At 47.3% G+C, this 15,397-nt stretch overlaps 1 long non-coding RNA gene across 1 annotated transcript in view; it reads right to left on the reverse strand.

The window, feature by feature from the left end:
- The window catches only part of LOC137644642 (uncharacterized), a 402,859-nt gene that overhangs the window by 320,563 nt on the left and 66,899 nt on the right, over positions 1 to 15,397 (reverse strand). The window lies entirely within an intron of this gene.

Here is a 15,397-nt window from a genome sequence, read left to right on the forward strand (position 1 = left end):
TGAAGACCAGACAGGAGAACAATACTCGAAACAAGGTAGAATGAAAGAATTAAAACTTCAGAATAGAATGGTCACCGAAAATCTTAAAACATTTTCTCAATAAGCCCATTTTTGTGCAACTGGAGACGAGACAGATGTAATGTGTTTCTCAAAAGTAAACTTTTTGTCGAGAATCACACCTAAACTTTTAAAAGAGTCATATAGAGTTAAAGAAACATCATCGTCACTAATATTCGCATGTTGAGGAGCCACTGTCCTCGATCTACTTACAATCATACTAGTAGGTGGCTGGAAGAAGAAATTAAGGAAAAAAAAATTTTTAGTGACGTCACATTGTATAAAAGAATAACATATATAAGCAAACGAAAGAATGGATAGGATTGTGAAAGGCGATATGCTGTCTGATATGAATTCAAGTATAGGCTTATGGAGTATTTTAGAGATCTACTGTATGGCAAACCGAAGATAAATGGAGCTGAGTGATACAACGAATTGAAACGGATATATTCATTTGAGCGTTTCGTATATAAAAGTATGGTGATTAAAACAGTGAAGAATGAAAGCTAACCAGCAGTTGACAGGAATACAGGCGTTATGCTTTGATAAGGTGGTGATGGTGTGATTGAGTGGCTAACCAGGCTTTTTGCATAAGATGTTCCAATACAGGAAAGTTTCCAAAGTAACTTGTTTGAAGAATAATTGTCCCGTAGAATAAAAGTACAGATAATAAGGGTAACTGTGATAAATATAGGGGGTAAAACATAATCTAGCAAAACAAGGGGGACAGGGTGGCGGGCCAAATTATATAAATAGCTCCAGGTTTGTATGTTAGGAAAAATACAAATCGTTTCCAAATTTATTTGTTCCGACACAGATACAAACCTTCGCTATTTTTACTCTTAGGAGGGAGGAAGTCCCACCAAATGGCCTTGGTTATGACCCAGGGTTCTCCGGTTGATTTTTTATCTAATTAGTAGGAACCCTACCCTTGCTAAAATCAAAGAAGTTACAAGGTAACACAATAATAGCGGCCTGTCGAAGCTTGTGTGAGAGAGAATAGTGGCTTATCTTTACGTAGGACCTCGAAGATAAGTATGAGTTCTAAGACATATCCAATACCCTCCCTCAAGAGGTATTGGTGACGTAACAAAGTATTTGTTAATACTTAGGATGCCCAAGGGAAATGAATCTTACCTGCAGAGGGGTGAGATCAGCTATGATGCGGTCTTACGGAGCTGTTTCCCCAGGGGGGAGAAGGTGAAAGAAAGAAGGGAGCCAGACATTCTTTTCATCCACCCAAGACTAACCCGGGTAACCTCAGCCCTCAACCCTCTGCTACTTGTGCACCAAGGAGCTTGAGGCATTAGATCACTTGTGTGGCCACCACAGGACCAACGGAAAAGGTTTCCATGCTCCTGTGGGTTACGTCTTTCAGGTAGTGGGCTGTGAAGGTCATTTGGCGCTTCCACACGCCTGCTTGCATTACCTGTGCCACAGAAAATTTTTTCTTGAATGCCAGAGACGTTGCAATGGCTCTAACGTCATAAGCTCCGTGTCGGTTGGACAGAGGATGGTCTGGATTGTGAGCGTATTCAATTACTTTCCTTATCCAAGGGGAAATAGTATTTATCGTGGCCCTCCTCTTGACCTTCCCCGTGCTAACAAAAAGTGCTTGTCTACGGGGCGAGCTTTTGTTGTTCTTTTTAAGTAACACCTCAGACTCCTTACTGGACAAAGTAACAGTTGGTCTGGATCTTCAGTTACAGAATGAAGACTATCCGAAATGGGCCGAACCTGGAGTCCGGCACACCCGGATTTTGAGTCTTAGTTACGAACTCAGGGACGTAGTTGAGGATTACTTCCCCACCCCCCCTCTCCTAGAGTGGGAGACATCAGCAGATAGACCATGAATTTCGCTGACTCTCTTGGCCAAAGCCAGAGCGAGCAGGAACGCCGTCTTCCATGTGAGGTGGCGATTGGAGGCCTGGCGCAATGGTTCATAGGGGAAGCCTTTGAGGGACTTGAGGACCCGAACCACGTTCCAAGGGGGAGGTCTTAGCTCTGCCTGGGCACAAGTAAGCTCGTAACTACGTATGAGCAAAGAAAGTTCCAACGAGGAGGAAATGTCAACTCCTTTCAGTCTAAAGGTGAGACTCAAGTCTAAGAGGTAGCCATTGACTGCCGAGACCGAGAGAAGCATTTCTTCCCGAAGGTATAAAAAACTCCGCTATAGTTGGAACAGAGGCATCGAGGGGAGAGATACCCCTTCCACAACACCAACCAGAGAAAACTGACCACTTCGCCTGGTAGACTACCTCTGTAGATCTCCTGAGGTGTCCAGCCATTTTTTTTGCAACCGGTTGCGAAAGCCTCTGTGTGAGGAGGCTACGGCTTTGTGGAAGATGTTGGCATGTGGTTGTTTGAGGAGGTCGTGTTGCGGGGGGAGCTCCCTCGGGATCTACGTGAGAAGATGCAAAAGGTCTGGGAACCATTCTGCGAGATGCCATAGCGGAGCTATGGGGGTCATTTGCAAGTTGTTGCTTGCTCGTACCTGGTTGAGGACTTTTCTCATAAGACAGAACGGGGGAAACGCGTAAGCATCCAGGTTTATCCACCGTTGTTGGAAAGCATCTTGCCAAAGAGCTTGGGGGTCCGGGACTGGGGAGCAGTACAACGGGAGCCTGAAATTCAGGGCCATTGCGAACAGATCCACAGTCGGGGAACACCACAAAGTCTGGACTTTGTTGGCTATCAGATGACTCAAAGACCACTCGGTGCCAACTATCCGAGTCACTCTGCTCAGCTTGTCCGCTAGCACATTCCACTTGCCCGGAATGAAGCGAGCTGACAGTCACCGAGTTGTCTTCTGCCCATCTGAGTATCCCTACTGCCAGATGGCACAGCTGCTGCAAAAAGGTACCGCCCTGTTTGCTCAGATAAGCTACTACCGTGGTGTTGTCGCTCATCAACTACACGGAGTGCCCCCCCAGGACTTGATGGAGCTCTTTAAGGGTCAGAAAGGCTGCCCTCATCTCTAAGAGATTTATGTACTGGTACCCTTCTGATTCGGACCATTGGCCGGAGATGTAATGGTGCAGCACGTGAGCCCCCACCCTTCTTTTGATGCATCCAAAAAGAGCATCAATTCCGGGGGAGAGCACGAGAAGATCGACCCCTTTGCAGAGGTTTGGCTCCGCCAACCACCACCTGAGGTCCGACTGTTCCTCTAGTCCTATGTGGACTGGGTGATCCCGAGAATCGGTGTGCTGGTTTCACTGGGATTTCAGTCGCCACTGGAGGAATCTCAACCTGAGGCGACTGTTGGGGACCAGTTGGGTCAGGAAAGAGAGGTGGCCGAGAAGGCGAAACCAATACTGCGCCGAGAACTCTTCCCAACTGAGGAAGACCTGTGCTATCTCCCTCAGTCTCTGAATCCTTTCGTCTGATGGGAACGCTTTGTGCCTTAGGGTGTCTAATCGCATGCTTAGGTATACCAGTTCTTAAGAGGGAAGCACATGAGACTTCTCGAGGTTTACCACGATCCCCGGACCCTGGGAAAACCTTAGAAGCTCGTCTCAGTGGCGGAGAAGGGCCGCTTCCAAGTCTGCCAGAATCAGCCAGTTGTTCCAGTATCTTACGAGACGGAAGCAGACTCTGTGGGCCCAAGATGACACTAGGATAAATACCCTCGTGAAGACCTAGGGTGCTGTGGAAAGACCGAAACACAGTACCCTGAACCGGTAATGCTTCCGATTGAACATGAATCTTAGATACTTCCTGGAAGACGGATGAATTGGGATCTGGAAGTATGCGTCCTTTAGATCTAGAGTGCACATGAAGTCCTGTGGTCTTATCGTTTGTCTGACAGTGTCGGCCATCTCCATCCTGAACGGTGTCTGTTCGACAAACCTATTCGGGCCTGAGAGGTCGATGACTGGTCTCCAGCCTCCAGACGCATTTTTCACAAGAAAGAGTCGACAGTAAAAGCCTGGGGATCCGTCGAGGACCTCCTGGAGAGCGCCCTTCTCCAACATAGTCTGGACTTCTGCCCTGAGGGCAAACTCCTCTGCGGATCCTTTCCCACAGGAGTTCAATGGAATCGGCTCTAGAGTCAGTGGAGGGAGAGAGAGCGTGAACGGGATGCGATACCCTAAACGAATAACCTAGATCGTCCAGAGATCGGCCCTGTGGTGAAGCCACCTCTGCCAGCCGCTTTGCAGGCATCCCCCCACAGGTGGGCAAATGGAAGGATTGCCTGGCCTATTGGGATCGGCCTCGGCCATATCCCCTCTTTCCCTTTCTTCCACGAAAGAACTTCTTGTTGCGAAAGGCCTGCTTTGCACCCTTTTGACCCTGTTGTTTTGGGCTTCTAGCCCTTTTCGGTTGCGATTTTGGCTGTAATTTTCACTGTGACTGAGAGGGATAAGGCCTGGCTGTTAAGGCCTTTCGGATGAGGGAGTCTTGGCTGGACTTCCTCCACCTCTCTGTCACCCGTTGGACATCCTCAGGGTGGAACAAATAATTGCCCTCGAAAGGTGCATTTCTTAGTCTCGCTAATTCGGCCTGAGGGAGATGTCTATGGAACTTTCCTATGACAGCATCCCTCCTCTTCAGGATAGTGTTGTCCCAAAGGTTCACTACCTGGTAGGAGAGAAACTCGATGGCCCGAGTGCCAGACAATAGGAAGGTCTCCAAAAACTTCCAGGATGACTCCCGACAGGTCCTTAGACTGGATCAATTGTCCTAAGGATCCCAACCAGAAGTCAAACCACGAAGTAGCCTGCATGGCGTACTCTGCCACCTTCTCTTGATTAAGGATTTCAGAGGACAAAAAGGAGACTGGAAGTCCCGTGAGTTTCCCGAAGGATGTCTTTGAGAGTGCCTCTATGGAGTGATTGAGAGGCGGCATTGGAAGAGATTCCCTGAGGATCTCTTAGTAACTCCTCTGAAACACATACGGAGGATGTAGGAGCTTGGAGGATGAGTTGGAGCGGAGAGAGGTGGTGGACCCAGTCGGCTGGGACACTGCCTTCTGTCTGGCACTCTTCAACCCCTTTGACCAGGGTAAAGCTGCACGGTCCCATGAGGTTTCTGAGTGCCGTAGAACTGGTCAAGGACTGTCTCCTTTCTATCTATAGGGGCTGCCAATGGAACTGGCAGTTCACTGATTGAACGGATGCAGGTTAGGACCTGCCAGATGGCATGTTCTGACTCTTTCCTCTCCTCCTCCATGAGCTTAGGGCTAGTGGCTACTGGCAGAGCGTCATCCTCGAGATCGCTCTGCCCTTCCTCTTCCGAACTCTCATCCATAGGAGCCCGGAGTGGGTCATGGTCATCAACGGGATAGACCGGGAATAGGGAGATTGCCGAGGAGGTGTTCACTTCCAGTTGCCTAGGAGGCAGTGCCAAAGGAAGCCTGGCCGAGGATTTAGGGATGGTGAATAAATCCTTTGGTTCCCTGTTACGAGGCAGGTGGTCCTCTGTCCATAAGGGAATAGAGGTCTCCGTCAGCTTACGGGTGGGATGTAAGTCCGCTGCCATAGGGAGTGCGTCCCGTCCAGTCACAGGACATGCCACCTTAAACACTATCTCGACTAGTAAGGGATGGAAGGGGTCCCTGTAGCAAGTCACCCTATCCTCATTAGGGGGCGAAGGACAAATCCTTTTCCCCTTGGATCTGGCCTGTGGCGTCTTGAACTACAGGGGGCTCCCCTGAGGTTCTTGCCTATTCTCCTCCCAAGGTCTTTTGCGAGGGGATGACTGTTTCCTCTTACCAGATGGGCCTGCATGCATGGAATCCTTCGAACTCCTCCTAGGATCGGAGGGAGGAGAAACCCCTGTGACAAGAGGAGGTGACAAAGGGATCCTAGGCGTGTCACCTATGAAATGGGAGCGGGGAATGACTCCTGTAATGGATTAGCACATTACATCGAATAAGGTGCGAAGCCATGGGGGGTCATGGGCTCCCAAGGAACTAAGGGGAAAGTCCTTGGGAAGACACGGATCTTTGGGTTTAGGAACCTTCTCAACCCTTTTGCCTTACAGAGGCTTCCCAGCAGACAGGATTAGCACAAGCCTACCCTTAGGGATAGGATCTGGGCGTAGTCTCGTGGGCGACTGTTGTCTCTGTGAAAGCCTATGAGACTTGAGAGACTGATGGGAGTCTCTCTTTGAAGGGAGATTAACCCCTGCCGCCAAAAAAGGAGACAGTATCTCGTCCGGGGATGCCGAATCATGGAGGGTTTGGTTTTGCGAGGTTGTTGATTCACGAGAGCCTACTCCTGGTTGGAATGTTCCCGAGAAGGGAGCAACAGAGGATCGTGAATCACGATCGTACGCCCCATCATAGTTCGTGCGGCTAGGAATCCCGTCACTGCCTGAGGATTCTCCACAATAATGATTGTGCATGCCAAGATGGTCGCAAGCTAGGCTGTCAGCGCATGCTAGATTGCTCTCGTGCGTGCCCCTGAACAGGGCACTGATTGTGCGCACCTTGTTTGCATGCGCGCCCTTCAGCATGGCGCTGATTGCGTGCACCTTGTTTGGGCACATGGCGTGCATAAGGTTGTTCGTGCGCGCATAAGGTTGTTCGTGCGGGCGAGGTTGTTCGTGCATGCCAAGTTGTTTGTGCGCGCTAAATCAGCCGTGCGCCCCAGAGCTCTCAGTGTAACGAGAGTACTCACTGCTACGCTCACCGGAAGGTTCATGATAGCCTGTGTTGTGTGGAAACGAACGATCAACACAACGAGAGTCCGTAAACTCTCTGTCATATAAAAAATGACTACGATCACGAGAACCCGAAGATTCAGCCTGTACTGTGTTGTGAGATCCCGAAGGGTTAGTGCAACGAGAAACCAAGGTTTCTCTGTCACGAGACCCAGAAGGGCAAGTGTGACTAAGGGCACGAGACCAAAGGCCTATCGTAGCCTGTGTTATGAGACCCCGCCGGGTCAGCGCAACGAGACGCCGAAGTTTCTCGGTCACTAAACATTGAGGTGTTAGCGTGACTAAAGCTATGAGAGCTCAAGGCTTCAGCGTAACTCAGGTTACGAGACCCCGAAGGGTCAACGTAACAAGGAACCGAGGTTCCTCTGTCAAAAGACCCCTGAAGGGTCAGCGTGACTGATGGAATGAGAGACCAAAGACTCAACGTTACAATTGTTATGAGAGCCCGAGGACTCAGCGTAACTGAAACCCGAAGGTTTCAAGCCACGTGAGCCCGAAGGATCAGCGCGACAGATCAATATGACGAGAGCCTGAAGGCTCACGATCACGCCAGCCCAAAGGGTGATCGTCAAGAGACCCCAAAAGGGTCAACGTGAGAAGAACCAGCAGGTTCAAAAAGAAGTCTCCTCACAGCACGGGGAGGAGAGCGTCTGGGGTAGAAAGGAGTTATGAACCCCTCCACTCTATGAACCTCCGGAGAGGAACGTTCAGCAGACTCAGCACGAGGGGAAGACTGATCAAGGTCTACAGATAAATCCTCCGCAGGGGAGGAGAGTTCCCTCGAAGGACAACATCGCTTATAACAAGGTTTTCGTTTTGCCCCTGGAGGAGAACCATAAGTGTAAGGAGATTGCCGATGTAGAGAGGCAATCTTCTCTCACGAACGAGAGATATGTTCCCCCGAAGGGCAAGGTTGCCATGGAGAGAGCCCTACCACCGCCTCTGGTGGGTTAGCTAACTCCTCGGCGTCGGAACCAGACTCTCAGTCTGACCGACGGGCAAGAGCGCCTGTGCCCACAAGAGGAGGATCAACCTCCGCAGAGGAAGGAGATGACCAACTTCTCTCTGCTCCCCTTCAGAGGAGTTCGAGGAGAACTTCTTTTGAAGAGGGACCATCGACGCCCAGCGATGGCCATTAGGCATAAAGATACAAGGTCTAAAAAGGAACAGGCACTCCCTGAGGGAGAGGAAGGAGCCGACACCTTCACCTATCCCACAGGGTTGACCTGGAGTCACAAGCCCTGCGCTACTGCTCGGCCGTGTCCCTGAAGGGCCCGGTTGAGAAGTGGCTTCGGGCAGAGATTTGGGCGTAGAGGAAGCAGAAGCCCGCTATTTCTTCGATTTCAAGGAAGACCCCGAAAGCGAAGATTCGCGCTTAGACTACTACTACTTCCTACTTCTTAGCGCAAACTTCTCCCACTGGGAGGCAGGCCACTCCCGACATTCGGAACAGGTGGTGTCCCGTAAGTACTGATGTCCCCGGCAAGCCAGGCACAAAGGGTGGGGGTCCGTCTCTACGGACGACATGAAGGTACCTCAGCGGCGGCTCTCACGACCTGGATATGTCTGCATAGCGGGAAAATTCCAAACACACACTGATGAACAATAGAAAAAGGAAAAGTAAATAAAGTCAAGGCAGTTTTGTTTTAGAGCCAAAAGTAAAAGTGGTTACTCAACCGACAGGTGTGAGTGAGCAGGGTAGCAGGTCTACCCCAGCCCCCTTTCTGCTAACTAGCAGATGGGGGTAGTTATCCCTCACTAAAATTGTCTTGGCTAGTTTACAGCATTGCCAAAGGTAATACCCTATAAATAGCGGAAGGTTTGTATCTGTGTCGCAACAATTAAATTCTTAAGAAGAGTAACAACATTAAAATGTTATTTTCATTATAAAATAAATTTTTGAACATACTTACCTGGTAGTTATATATATATAGCTTACATCTTTGACGTCCGGCAGAAAATTCAAAACTCGCGCCAATCGCCGATTGGATAGCCAGGTGTACTACCAGTGAGCCCTAGCGAGGTACCTTGGAACCATTCCCTGTTCCCTCATATCTTTTATGCCTCTAGTCTCTAGAGGGGAGGAGGGTGGGAATTTAATTATATATAACTACCCGGTAAGTATGTTCAAAAATTTATTTTATAATGAAAATTATTTTTTTATTATAAAACAAATTTTTAAATATACTTACCTGGTAGTTACATATATATAGTTTAAATCTCGTGTTTCGACGCGGCACGACAGAAAATTCAAATTTGTGGCGATCGCCGCCATGACAGTAGGTGGTCATACATGAGCACCATCACTCGTAGGTTATCATAACCTTTCCCAACATTCTTCAGAAATTCCATGTCTCTGTTTTCAAAGAGGAAGAGGGAGGGCGCTTTCATATATATAACTACCAGGTAAGTATATTTAAAAATTTATCTTATAATAAAGATATAATTTTTAAATATGTAACTTTCCTGGTAGTTACATATATATATCTGATTCACACCATTGGTGGTGGGTTGAAAACCTCATCTCATTGGGAATTCATATAATCATTAATAACTACAAATAGTAGTACTAACAATCTGGTTCTAACCTGATAAGGAAGCTGGCTTCACAATGATACTGCCTCATTTCGCCTGCATTCCTTAAGAGACTCGGCGATCCACTCAGGGGGCTGCAAAGTCTCTTGGGGCTGCCACAAGGTCCTCGACCTTAGCGTGGCTAGACCACCATCTTTGCAAACCTGGCATAGCCAAGGATACTGATTCTGGCGTTACAACCTGATAAGGAAGCTGGCTTCACAATGATACTGCCTCCTTTCGCCTGCGTTCCTTAAGAGACTCAGCGATCCACTCAGGGGGCTGAAAAGTCTCTTGGGGCTGCCATAAGGTCCTCAACCTTAGAGTAGCTAGACCACCACCCTTGCAAACCTGGCATAGCCAAGGATACTGATTCTGACCACCTACTCCACATTAAAACTAATTTGATTTGCATCCCAAATTGACGGAAGGCTGCGACAACGTTCACAGACAATCTGTGAACACATTAAAACTAACTTGACTTGCATCCCAGACTGACGGAAGACTGCGACAACCTGTGAACACAAGTACAAGAGAAAAGGCAAGGGTATATATTAAGTTATCAGGGAAGAAGCAGTAGACCCTTCTCTAACTACGAAGCCGGAGGTAAAGTACGGACCCAGGGAACAGCAATCCTCATACTGGGTCTGGACATCTTTGAGATAGCAGTCTGTGAAGATTGATTTCCTTCGTCAGAAAGTAGGCTCCAAAATTTACTTCATTTTATTGTTTGTAAGCCATAAAAATTGCTACAGCTCTAACCTCGTGTGGTTTTACCATAAGGATAGGGAAAACTTCTTACTCACAATCCTGTAGAGTTTCCCTTATTAAATCCTAAATGAAAAAAGCCAGGGTATTCTTTGATAAAGGCAAAGAGGGCTTTTTAACTGAGCATCAGAGGCTGTCTGTCTAGTCTTTGAAAAGAAAGCCTAGCTGAAGGGAGCAAATTGCATTGTCTCCATTAAAGCCCTCTTCTTGCTGATGGCTTTCAACTCTCCTAATCTTTTGACTGTAGCCAATGAAATTAGGAAAAGTGTCTTATTGGTAAGATACTTCCAAGATGCCTTGTCCAACTGTACAAACCTACTTGAGGTTAAAAAAGGCCAGGACTATATCCAGGTTCCACGAGGAGGTTGGATTGTCTTTGCTCTTAGTCGTCTCAAAAGATCTAACGAGATCTGAGAGATCATTGTTAACTGACACGCCAATGTGTCGTTTACGAAAGACGGAGGTTAGTATGCTGCGAAAACCCTTGTTGAAAGGTACAGCTAGCTTCTCTTTTGTACACAGATACAACAGAAAAACTCTGCTATACTGGCTAGAGGTATTGGTAGAGGAAAGTCTATTATTCCTGTACCACACTCTAAATATGTCCCACTCGGACTAGTAAACCCTAATAGTTGGTAATGATCAGGGGGTATCTACCAGCCACTCCATCATCTACGCAGCCCAATGTCTCATGGGCCAAAAAGGAGCTATCATGGTCATGCGGACGTTGGGCGAATCCCTGAATCTTTTCAGGACTCTGTCCATGATCTTGAATGGAGGAAAAGTGTACACGTTTAGACCTTCTCAGTTCCGAAGAAAAGCATCCACTGCGACTGCTTCCTGGTCTGGTTCTGGAGAGCAAAATACTGGCAACCTCTATGTCATTTGTGAGGCGAAGAGGTCTATCGAGTGTTGACCCCACAACATCCAAAGGTTGGTGCACACCTCGTGATGTAGGGTCCATTCTGCAGTAAGAACTTGCCTCCTTCTGTTGAGCAGATTCGTCCTGATGCTTTTCTCCCCTTCTAAGAATTGAGTAATCAGGCCTTGGTGAATGGCCACTAGCTCTTTGATATTTATGCGTCATTTCCTCTGAGACTCTATCCACAGATCCCTGTCGAGAATCATATGCGTCAAACAGGGACGACATCGACCTAGTTTAGACAGACCAGACCCTTGAAGCGCGCCGTGTGCACGAACTAAACAGTGTGCTGATTGCTGCGATGGATCGTCAACCGTAGCCGGGTGACCACCAGGGGAAAGTCCTTGCGACATTTCCGGAGTGCCTTGAGCGCGATCTGAACCGATTATCATCCTCAGAAAAATGAAATTCTGTGAGGGTGTTAGTTAAGATTTGGCCAGGTTACCACCAGACCTTACTGTTGCGTTAAGGGCATCATCCTTTGAAGAACCTCCAGACACTTTACTTGTGATTCTGCTCTGAGTGGTCAGTCATCCAGGTGCAAAGAAAATCATTACTCCCTTTATGTGAAGCCAGGGAGTCACGTTGGACATCACCCGGGTAAAAAACGTACTTGTACAATGGACTGACGTCCAGAATAGGTTTTCATCCCCCCCCCCCCCCGGAGCTTTTCGGAACTAGGAAAAGTATGTTGTAAAAAATCCCTCCGAGGAGGTGTCCTCTACATTTCTATGACTGATTTTGACAGCATAAGGCTCAATTGTTCTTAAAGAGCTGCTGCTTTGATTCCTGAGTGGACTGTTGTCAACTCTAAGGGTATCGACATGGGAGGCATAACACGTCTCACTTTTTTATTTGGTTTGTTGTCTTGAGAATCTGCGAGTTTGACCTCCAGTCGCAACCCTCTGAGTTCCCCTTGAAGGGGCTCTCCCACGAAAGAGCTGCCGAGTGGGAAGAGCCTCCTTTTGTATCCTTGCTAAAAAGCTAGTTGGAAGGACCTATCTAGCAGTCCTAGAGAAAAAATCTTGCGCAGCCTGTTAATCTCCAAATAAGGGACAAACCTGAAGATAAAAAGGAACAATACATAGTCCTCTTTTTAAGAATTCCTGCCGTGAAAAGGGGTGGAAAGTTCGATGAGGCCATCCCTCTCGGGCTTACTCAAGACAAGCAATCAGTTGCATCTGAGCCTCGTTCTTAGGGTCTGTGGCTTCTGCGAGAGTTCAGAGAGTCCAGTCCGTAAGGCTGAAGACGTCTATTGACTAAAAGTTTCCTTCAGCCGATGGTCCATTTCAGAATTGGACCACATAAACTTCGACTTGCTCATGGTTGACCTGAGTGAGGAGTCAGCAAGTCTTGAGAAGTCTCCTTGGGAGGAGGCAGGAACTCCCAAACCAAGAACTTCCCCCAGATGAAAACCACGAACTAGATCTGGAAGCCAGTCGAGTTTGAGGAAAAGAAAAAAAAGAGGTCTTCCCTAGATCTTTTTTCTTGGACGTCCATTGGTTGAGAGTTGAGAAAACTCACTCAATCGATCTAGCCCGGACCATATTCTTGAAGGAGGATGTTTTCTGGGTCTGCCCTTCAAAAACTGAGAGGGCGGGCTCTGAAGAATAGGTTGAGGAAAAAAAAAAATCTTCTGGATACAGAGATGTTAACACTCAAGAGTTTTTTTTTTTTTTTAAATCAGCTGTGTAATGAATCCCGAGATTCGTCTTCTAATTCGGCTAATGGAACATCGATTCCCTGATTCGAATGAGGAGACAAAACCGCGTCATCCTGTCGGTTATTGTCTTCCAAAAATAATTCATCTTGTCCTGAAGAAATCTCGTGAAGGATATCGTCCAGTTGCGAAGAAGCATCACGTTTATGTACTGTAAGCCTCGAGGGAGAGACAGGTTCCAGTGCTTCCCACATAAGATCATCATGCTGTAAGGAAGGATCAACATCTGTAAACCCATGCAAGGGGAATCTTGATCGCGTGCGTCCAGCATGCGTTTAGCATGTTGTATGTTAACAGCGTGACGCAAGGGAGCATTAGTTGCGCGTTCAGAAAATTGCGAAGCAGAGATAAAAAACTTTGTCTATCCTGTTGCGAGGACAAGTCCCGACTATATGAATCCATCATGGGTCCAGATTGAGACTGTTGTATGTTTCCATGAGAGGTATCAAGACTAATACATGCGTCCTGAATGCCATGAGTCTGCCGCGAGCCATGAGGAAGCGTTAGCATCGCGTCCAGTCAATAGTAAAGAAGAGACAACTGTTTGTTTATAGTGACGTGGGACAAAATCTGACTGCATGCGTCCAGTATATGTCCAGACTGCCGCATGAGTCTTTGCCGTGAGTTTCCAGACTGCTGCATGCGTCCCGAATGCCGTGAGTCTGCCACGAGCCGTGAAGGAGCGTCAGTATCGTGTCCGATCAGTGGTGCAAAAGAGGCAACTGTTTGTCTATCATGACGTGGGGACAAAACCCGACTGCCTGCGTCCAGCCTATGACCAGGCTGACGCATGCGTCCAGGTTGCCGTGAGCTTTCAGACTGATCAGATTGCTGTGAGCTGTCCGCGTGTAGCATGCGTCCCGCATGAGCGGTAGTCGCTCGTCCCGCAGAACGCGAAGGTGAGACAACTGCTTGACTATCTTGTTGAATGGTCAAATTTTGACGGTCAGCGTCCATCATACGACCAGACTTGCGTCTGCGTCCAGAATGCCGTGAGGGAGAGACCAGAAGGTGGTTACCAGGGGAAAGACCCTGTGACATTTCCCAATCTGGGGGAAGGGAAGGAGCTGACGCATGCGTCCGCCCTAACGCTTGCCGCAACGCGAGCTGATCGCTGCGAGGGAGCGTTGCTGAGTATCGGAGAACTACGCTGCCCGATACTATCGGAAGACCGTTTTCTTGGTCTATTGCTGTCCTGAGATTCTTTAAGGTGTAATTTTTCTGCCCGAGAATCGTAAGCGTCAAACAGAGAAGAAATAGACCTCTTTAATTCAGCCAAATCAGATACATGATGAGTGCCGTGTGCGCTAACTGAACGATGTACTGATCGCTGAGAGGTATCGTTAACTGTCGATACTTCTAGCGCACCTTGTGCGCGATCTGAATCGTGTATCGATCGTTGTGAGAGATTGTCAACAGTATTAGCGTCTGCGTCCCGTGTACTGACGTAAACCGAGCACCTTCTTCATCCGACGGATTATGAGTCTTACGTAATTGTTTTGGTGCTGACACGTCGTCTTCGTCTGAAAGGTACACCTCCGGCGAACACCAGTCACTGCAGGAGTGTTTATTAGGAGACATACGTCTCTTGAGTGGTCTAGAACGTAGTGGTTGGCGCCAACCAGATCAAGGTCTGACATATCCTTTGGCCTTTCGACATTCCTTCTCCCAGGGGTTGGGGAGCATGGAAGAGGTCCAGGGCTGGGATTATGATGTACATGAACGAACGTAACCTATTAACCTCGCCTTTCATGTGGCGAGGGGGAGCGATCTGGGGATCGTTAACATGATCGCTCGAGGTAACGTCCGTTGGCTAATCAAGGTCTGACATATCCTTTGGCCTTTCGACATTCCTTCTCCCAGGGGTTGGGGAGCATGGAAGAGGTCCAGGGCTGGGATTATGACGGACACGAACGGACGCACCCTCCACTGCATTGACACTGAACACTAGCACTTTTAATTATTTCACATTAGATCTTAATAGACCTTTCCTTTGTGAGAGAATATACTCTTTCGTCAAGGGCTAGAAAGAAAATACAATAGAATATATGATTAATATTAGTATTCTCAAAATCAAAATATAAAATAACGATACAAGTAATTATGAAAACAAAAAACGATTGTGAAGAGCATTACGTACCTTAGATTGACTGCATTGCGTCAATATATGTGCCATTGAACACTAGAACTTTAAACTATTTCACATTAGATCATAATAGACCTGCCCGTTGCAAGAGATTATCCTCTTTAGCCAAGTGCCAGAATGAAAATACAATAGGATATATGAATAATATTAGTATTCTCAAAAGCGAAATATTAAATAACGATACAAGTACTGAACAAAAACGATCGTTTAATATCTGACATCTCCCTTAGTAATACTACGAGCGTAAAATGACTGTATGCTCGAGAAAAACTCTAAATCGAAAATTGACTAAGGGAAAAATACTAATAGGACAAATATATACTTGAAAATAATATATTTCCCTACATTATAAACATACTTATGCTTAGTAATCTAATATTTTACAAAATTTTTTGCAAGAAAAGAAAATAATTCACATAATGCAAGTCATACTAAGCAGATTACGTCACAGAATTGTGACGTCATAACGATGGCGGACTGAATTCCATCAAGGTAATCACATTCTGCTCTGCTAAGAGTTACGTCACAAAATAGTGACATC

Source organism: Palaemon carinicauda, chromosome 1, assembly GCF_036898095.1.
Source record: "Palaemon carinicauda isolate YSFRI2023 chromosome 1, ASM3689809v2, whole genome shotgun sequence".
In the NCBI taxonomy this organism is placed as follows: domain Eukaryota; kingdom Metazoa; phylum Arthropoda; class Malacostraca; order Decapoda; family Palaemonidae; genus Palaemon; species Palaemon carinicauda.